Source organism: Peromyscus leucopus, chromosome 11 (genome assembly GCF_004664715.2).
Source record: "Peromyscus leucopus breed LL Stock chromosome 11, UCI_PerLeu_2.1, whole genome shotgun sequence".
Lineage (NCBI taxonomy): Eukaryota > Metazoa > Chordata > Mammalia > Rodentia > Cricetidae > Peromyscus > Peromyscus leucopus.
In genome coordinates, this window is record NC_051072.1 from 56093893 (window position 1) to 56102015 (window position 8123).

The 8123-nt window shown below is 42.6% G+C and overlaps 1 pseudogene; it reads right to left on the reverse strand.

Annotated features, from left to right (window-relative positions):
• Positions 1–257: 257 nt before the first annotated feature.
• On the reverse strand, positions 258–865 carry LOC114709184 (annotated as a pseudogene).
• Positions 866–8123: the final 7258 nt, after the last annotated feature.

Here is an 8123-nt window from a genome sequence, read left to right on the forward strand (position 1 = left end):
CAAGAGGAACTACAAAACTCAGGGCAGCACATCATCATGGAAAAGGGAGAAGAATGGGATCGTGGAGGGACAAAGGCCGGGAGGCACAGACTGGTAATAGTGTACATAGGTCCTGACCATTCAATTACTGTGTTTCATGCGTATGTCATACACAGTGATAAAATACTGAAATTATAAGTCCAAAGAGATTTTCAGATCATGAGTTTTACAAATATCCAAAATCAGTTCATCTAACCATAACGTCTTTATTTTTTTTCTTAATTTTTCATGATGGAAACAAAATATACCAAAAAGCAAAGCTTCTGGAAAAGCCCTTTGTTCTTCCCTGTCTTGTAACATTTCTCAAACTTGACCCTGGCCTCCTGTCTGGCCTTGCATGGGTCTCTAAAGACATCCTTGTTGACAACAGTTTTGTCCATGGGGGTATCCACGGAGTACCTAGTGGGCGTGAGGTGACTGTAGTTATAAACTTTCACAAAGGACTTGATCTTTGACCCCCTTGGCGATTTTCTTCTTGCCCACGGCAGCTGTCACTTTTTGGTGGCCGCCAGGCCATGGCTGTGAGGGAGGTCTGAGGTGCCATCATTAATGTTCTTCAGGATGACAGCTTTGCATCTGAAGTAGTCTCCAGCCAGGACCAGCACTTTTCTGAATTTCATGAACTTGCCCATTTTGATCAGCAACAAGTAGCCAGCACCCAGCAGGAAGGAAAAGAAGGACCTGGCTGTAAGGTCTTAATGAACTGACATGTTGTGACTGTATCACAGCTGGTCTGGAAATCATTTTAATCCTATGGTTACAGCTTGACTGATACACATAAGAATCCTGGTTCTCTGGATTGCTGACTACTGGATGAGCCTACCCGACTACCTCAATATGTCTATAAATTCACCTTTATTGTGTTCTTCTCATTTTTATATGGAAGACAGACAGCAGTGAACTAATTTTTGAAAGTTATTTCTTTGCAAAAATGATATCTATTAGAAGTATACATTGCGGTGCTTTATACACACATGCAGTATGATGAAATCTGTAATATGAAAAATGACAAGATAGTTATGATATGAATGTAAATACAATTAGTTATAGAAAGGAGATCATTTACACAACTGTACTAAATAACAATGCATTTCTTGGAACAGCTGCTCAAAATCTCAGATCTGCAGTAGATCTTTATACCAGAATTGGATGCCATAGAACATAAGTAAAGAAATTTATTTTGCTGTGACCCATACTGCCTAAGCATTTTTTTTACTATAATTTGATTTTATTAATTGCTCCCAACAAAGGGAAGAGGAACAGATCTTTTAGCAGTATGAGATTTTTTTTTTCCATTGGACTGCATATCTGTCCTCTGGTGTGTACTACTTTCTGCCTGAAGGATTTGGACTTTCTGGTGGAATCCTTTGCCCACTGGTCTTCCAGATAAGTTTAACCAAGGTAGAGCCTCTAGATATCAGAGAGATGGGGGAATGAGGTTGAATTATTTATTTATTCTCTGGATTTTCCCCTGTGGCATCATCATGGGCCAAGTGTGTCTATGACAGAACTTTTCATACACAGCCTCTGTCTTTGGGATCCAGGAGTTGGTGCTTCTCATTTCTCCAGGCCATCAGAGCTAGGACCCCTCTTCTCTCAGAATGCTTGGAAGTGTAATCATATATTGTCTCTCCCTGGGGGGGGGCACTCCTCCAATTTACCAAGAACAAGTACAGTGTCTATGAGATAATAGCAACAAAATACTATCTAAAGGGGGCATCAGATGGGCACCCCAGCCCCCTTGTGCTGTTTTTTGTTTTGTTTTGTAGGGTTTTCGAGGCAGGGTTTCTCTGTGTAGCTTTGCGCCTTTCCTGGAGCTCACTCTGTAGACCAGGCTGGCCTCGATCCCACAGAGATCAGCCTTCCTCTGCCTCCCGAGTGCTGGGATTAAAGGCATGCGCCACCACCGCCCGGCCCCCTTGCTCTCTTAGCTGCTCTGCCCTTTGTGTTCTTCCTGAAAGGTTTCTGTACCCAGCTATTGGGTTTCTCCACTGATGCAATAAATCAGATCAGGCCGAATTAAAAGTCCGGGTTTAATCTGAGCAAAGCACCACCAGGCGATTCTCAGGGAAAGAAACAGGAGAGGACTCAAGCGGCAGTCTATGGGCCAGTTCTTAACTACCCTGTAGGCATGGTCTTGCGTATCTGAGGGGGAAGAGCTGCCACTTGGCAGGCTTTCTCAGGGGCAGAGTCTGGAGAGGGGGAGGGACCGAGATGGGGCTTCCACCTAAACACTTCCCACTGCCCCATCCTCAGGACCATCTCTATCCAATCGGTGCCCAAGGTGGTCAAGTCTTCAGGGATTCTCGCCCTCAGCACTAGACCAGGAAGGCAATGGTAAGTCCTCCCTTGGCCTCCAGTTGAGTTGCTTTGGGCCCTGCAGTCTCCAGAGGAAAGAACCAACAGAGCAAACACATTAAAAAAACAAAAACAACAACAACAACAACAAAAAAAAAAAACAACCTCTGAAAATGGTGTTAGCCCTGTGAGAGTTGAATTTGAATATATGATTTTGCTAAAACGTCTTTTTCTCACTATGTAGGATAAAAGGAAAGACTAGGGCTGGAAGGATGTGGAATGGTAAGGGATAAGTACAGTGAGTAAGAATCAGAGCGGTCACTGGAGAAGCAAGTGGTGTCGGGAGAGAATGGGGAAGGGACTACTTTAGCAAAGGCAGAGATTTGTAGGCGGGGTTTGTAGAACTACGATAAGGCCTGTGCAATAGGAGTTTTCTCAGCTAGAATAAGGCAGAAATAAGGGGGAGCACAGTATGTAGGTCACATTACAGAGATAAACCTTTCTTCCAGATAAAGAGTGGATCGTCAGGGAGTTTAGGGCAGATAAGTGACAAAATATTTGGTTAAGATTGAGAAATGGGCTGTGTGATCTGTTGTGTGTCAATTCATTTCTCATCCTTGTTGCACTTAAATTTTTTATTGAAAAAAAAAATCACACAATATATTTGAAGCATGTTTTCCCCCAGTTCCTCCCAGATCCTCTCCTCCTCCCTACCCACACAACTGTATGTTCTCTCAACACCCCTCCCTTTCACAACACAAGGAACACACATACACAAAACCTCCACAAAAATGGAATCAAAATAAACAAGCAAAAACCCAGTAAGACAAAAAAACAAAACAAAACAAAAAAAAACACAACAAAAGCAAAGCAAAACAAAACAAACACCCAAACAAAGCAAAATGAGATATAAAGACTACAAACATACTCCTGAGTTTGTTTCGTTTTGGCCAACTACTCCCCATGGTTTGCCCTGAAGTATGATTAATATACCCAGTGAGATTCTATTGGACAAAACTGATCTTTCCTTTGCAGTGGGTATCAATTGCAGAACCTTCTTGATTGGGGTGGGGGCTCATATCTACTTCCCCCTCTCAGTGCTCGGACCCCTAATGGCTTGAACCTGTCCAGTCCTCCTGCATGTTGCTACCGTCCCTGTGAGTTCATATGTGTGTCAGTCCTGTTCAGAAGACACCATTCCCTTGGAGTCATCCATCACCTCTGGCTCTTACCGTCTTTTTTCCTACTATGGCCCATAGATCCCTGAGCCTTGAGAGGAGAGGTCGGATGGGGACAACCCATTCAGAACTGAGAGCTCCAAAGTGAGTTCTCTCACTCTCTGTGCATTGCCCAGTTGTGAGTCTCTATATTAGTTCCCATCTACTTTAAGAAGAAGCTTCTCGGATGAGAGTTGAATGAGACAGTAACCTATGGGTATAGTAGTATGTCATTAGGAGTCATCTTATTGCTATGTTCCTATAACAGAATAATAGTATTGGGTTTACTGCTAGGCCCACGATCTATCTGCTCTTGGGTTCTTGGCCAATTTAGTAGTGTCAAGTATGGGTTCTATCTCATGGAGTGGGCCTTAAATCCAACCAGAAAGGGTTGGTTACTCTCGTATATATTCAAGAGTGGTATAGCTGGGTCTTGAGACAGATCAATCTTTACCTTCTGAGGGCCCTCCACACTGATCTGCATAGTGGCTGTACAAGCTTGCCCTCTCAGCGGCAATAAACAAGTATTCCCCTTTCCCAGCATCCTCATCAGTAGGTGCTATAACTGTTTATTGATCTTGACCATTCTGACCATTACAAGTAGTTTTGATGTGCATTTCCCTGATGCTAAGCGTAGTGGTTTGAATGAGAGTGGCCACCATAGGGTCCTATGTTTGAATGTTGGTCTCCAGTTAGTGGAACTGTTTGGGGAGGATTTGGAGGTGTGGCCTTGTTGGAAGACGTGTGGCACAGGGGGTATAGCTTTGAAGTTTCAAAAGCCAAGCCCAGTCTCTCTTTCTCTCTCCTCTCTCTGCCTGCCTGCTTGCCTGCCTGCAGATCATGATGTAAGATTTCAGTCCCATGCCTGCCTGCCTGCTGTCATGCTTCCTCCCATGCTGATAATGAACTAATCTCTGAGACTGTAAGCAAGCCTCTGATTAAATGGTTTTTTTTTTTTTAAGATTTATTTATTATGTACACAGCGTTCTGCCTGCATGTATGTCTACACACCAGATGAGGACACCAGATCTCATTATAGATGGTTGTGAGCCACCATGTGGTTGCTGGGGATTGAACTCAGGACCTCTAGAAGAGCAATCAGTGCTCTTATCCACTGAGCCATCTCTCCAGCCCCGATTAAATGTTTTTTATTGTAGTTTCCTTGGTCAGAGTGTCTCTTCACAGCAATAGAACAGTAACTAAGACACTAAAGACGATGAACATTTCTTTTTTTTTTTTTTTTTTTGGTTTTTCGAGACAGGGTTTCTCTATGTAGCTTTGCGCCTTTCCTGGAACTCACTTGGTAGCCCAGGCTGGCCTCGAACTCACAGAGATCCGCCTGGCTCTGCCTCCCGAGTGCTGGGATTAAAGGCGTGCGCCACCACCGCCCGGCTGATGAACATTTCTTTAAGTGTTTCTCAGCCAGTTGTGTTACATCTTTTGAGAACTCTCTGTTTAGTCCCTATATTCCTTTTTAAAACTGTGTTATTTTTTATGCCCAGTTTTTATACTCTTTCGGGTATTTTATATAATAAAATTTTACTCTATAAGATAATTGGCAAAGATTTTTTCCCATTCTGCAGACTGATGCTTTGCACAAATGATACTAGCCTTTGCTGTACAGAAACTTCTAAACTTCATTAGGTCCCATTTATTAATTGTTGATCTTAGTGCCCATATTATCAGTGTCCTGTTCCAGGAGTCTTTTCTTTTGTTGATGAGTTGATACCTATTCCCTATTTTCTCTTCTATCAGACTCAAAGTATTTGGCCTTATGTTGAGGTCCTTGATTCATTTGGTATTATTTTGTTCAGGGTGATAAGTATGGATCTATTTACATTCTTCTACATGCAGCCATCTGTTGTTGGTTACTTTTTACTCTTTGCTCTTTGGGAGCCTGCCACCCAGCTCCCAAATAAACACACGCATGGAGAATTATTCTTTCTTTTGAATGCCCAGCCTCAGCTTGGCTTGTTTCTTGCCAGCTTTCTTAAATTATCCTGTCTACCTTTTGCCTCGGGACTTTTATCTTCCTCTATTCTATATACCTTTCTTTACTTCTTACTTTGTGGCTTGCTGTGTAGCTAAGTGGCTGGCCCCTGATGTCCTCCTCCCTTTCTCCCCTTCTCCTTTTCTTATTCCTTCATCTCTCTTTCCAGATTTCTCCTCCTATTTATTCTCTCTGCCTGCCAGTCCCACCTATAATTTCTTTTGTCTAGCTATTGACCATTCAGCTCTTTATTAGACCAATTAGGTGTTTTAGACAGGCAAAGTAACACAGCTTCACAGAGTTAAACAAGTGCAACATAAAAGAATGCAACACATCTTTGCATCATTAAACAAATGTTCCACAGCATAAAACAATATAACACATCTTAAAATAATATTCCACAACAGCCATCCAGCTTGACTAGCACCATATGTCGAAGATGCTGTCTGTTCTGCAGTGTGTATTTTTGGCTTTTTAATTTAAAAAAAATCAGGTTTCCGTATTTGTGTTGACTTCTGTCTGGGCCTTCAATTCAATTCCATTGATCAACGTGTTTGTTTTGTGCCAATGCCATGCTCTTTTTATTACTGTAGCTCTGTAGTACGATTTGAAATTTAGGATGGTGATACCTCCAGAAGTTCTTTTATTACTCAGTATTGTTTTAGCTCTGATGGGTTCTTTATGTGTTCATTAAGAAGTAGAAAATTAAATTATTGATTTCTGTGAAGAATTGTGTTATGCCCTTTATATAATGTATCATATAGTACATATTGTTCCATTAAGAATTTTCTGCTTTGCTTATTACTCTATAACCAGCACCATTTATTCATTACAAAGTATTTATTGAATGCCTAGTATTCTGCCATAGTTATTGAGTCAAACAGAGCTTGACAAAATGCCTCTGGGAGATGGACCTATCTCCATTTTCACAGAGAAGCATTGATTTAAGAAAAGGACCTCAGGCAGAGCCAGGTGGATCATTGTGAGTTCGAGGCCAGCCTAGACTACCAAGTGAGTTCCAGGAAAGGCACAAAGCTACATAGAGAAACCCTGTCTCGATAAACCAAAAAAAAAAAAAGAAAAAAAAAGAAAAGAAAAGGACCTCGGGTAAATAGCTGCAGATTACTCTCTCTCTCTCTCTCTCTCTCTCTCTCTCTCTCTCTCTCTCACACACACACACACACACACACACACACACACACACACACACACACACTGCAAGGCTCAGGGAACACCAGAAAGGAGGGGCAGAAAGAATGTAAGAGCAAAAGAATGGGAAGGAGCGCTGTCAAATGTCTTCTGAACCTGCCGTGGCCATTGCACTCATGGGATTATGGCAGCCGCAAGACCAGGTCAGCCAAGAATTTCAGCATGGGCGGGAGAAGGGCTCAGGAGGCTCCACTCCTATCTGAGAAGCCATTAGTGTTTGATGGCCACCAGGGGATGAGAAATCATTTTTCTTCAGAGGTATGGCCCCTGGTTAAGTTGCCCATGTTCTTGAAGGCAGCAATAATTGGACTCAACAGAAAAAGAAGGGAAGGGTACTTCTTGAGGATGTCTTGGGGAGGTTGAGATGGATATGATCAAAATATATTGCTTTTATGTGGGGGACCAGTCCCCACTTTTACAACCAGGGTACTTTTGAGCAGGGAGAAGTGGGAAATATTTAGAAAGAGATATCTAGATGATGAGAGGAAAGACAGAAACACAGGATCGCCTCGGGAGGGCCTGGTTCAAAACCCACCAGCCCAGAACTTCATTCAAAAGGGCTTTTTATAACAATGCCAAGAGGTGGGGCAAAAGACCTCCCCTGCTAGATACAACCAAGTGTGGACCCTTCCAAACACCTGGTACGCAGGCCTGTGGTCCAAACAGCCCCTTAAGCAGTCCTGTTGGGTAAAGCCACTAGGAAACCTCAGTGGACTCCAACACTTATATCTATGAAATTGGCAAAGAATATGTATATATGTACATGGGTATGTATATATGTATGTATATAAAAGGGGCCAGTAAGGTTGCTCAGTAATTCAAGACACTTGCTACCAAACCTGGTGACTTAAGTTCAGTTCAGTCCCTGGCACCCACATGATAGAGAAAAACAATTACTGCAGATTGTCTTCTGACCTCTATGTACATGCCATGTCATGTGAATACACACACACACACACACACACACACACACACACACACACACACACGATGCAAAAAGACAGAAGGAAAGGAGGGGGCAGGAAGAGAGGGGAAGGGAGGGGAATACCTTGGAGTCAATCAAGAATGTTTCTGGATCCTAGTTTCTCTGTTTGCTAGTTTATAATCATGAGCAAGTAACTTAATTCATCAATTTAATGTGAATGTAGTAAGATTTGTTTTGTTTTGTTTGTTTGTTTGTTTTTTCCAGACAGGGTTTCTCTGTGTAGCTGTTCTGGAACTTGCTCTGTAGACCAGGCTGGCCTTGAACTCACAGAGATCCACCTGGCTCTGCTTTCTGAGCTGAGCGCTGGGATTAAAGGCGTGCACGACCACCGCCTAGCTCGTCAGATGTTTTCAATTTTTTTGTCCTCCAAAAGATGCACTGGAGT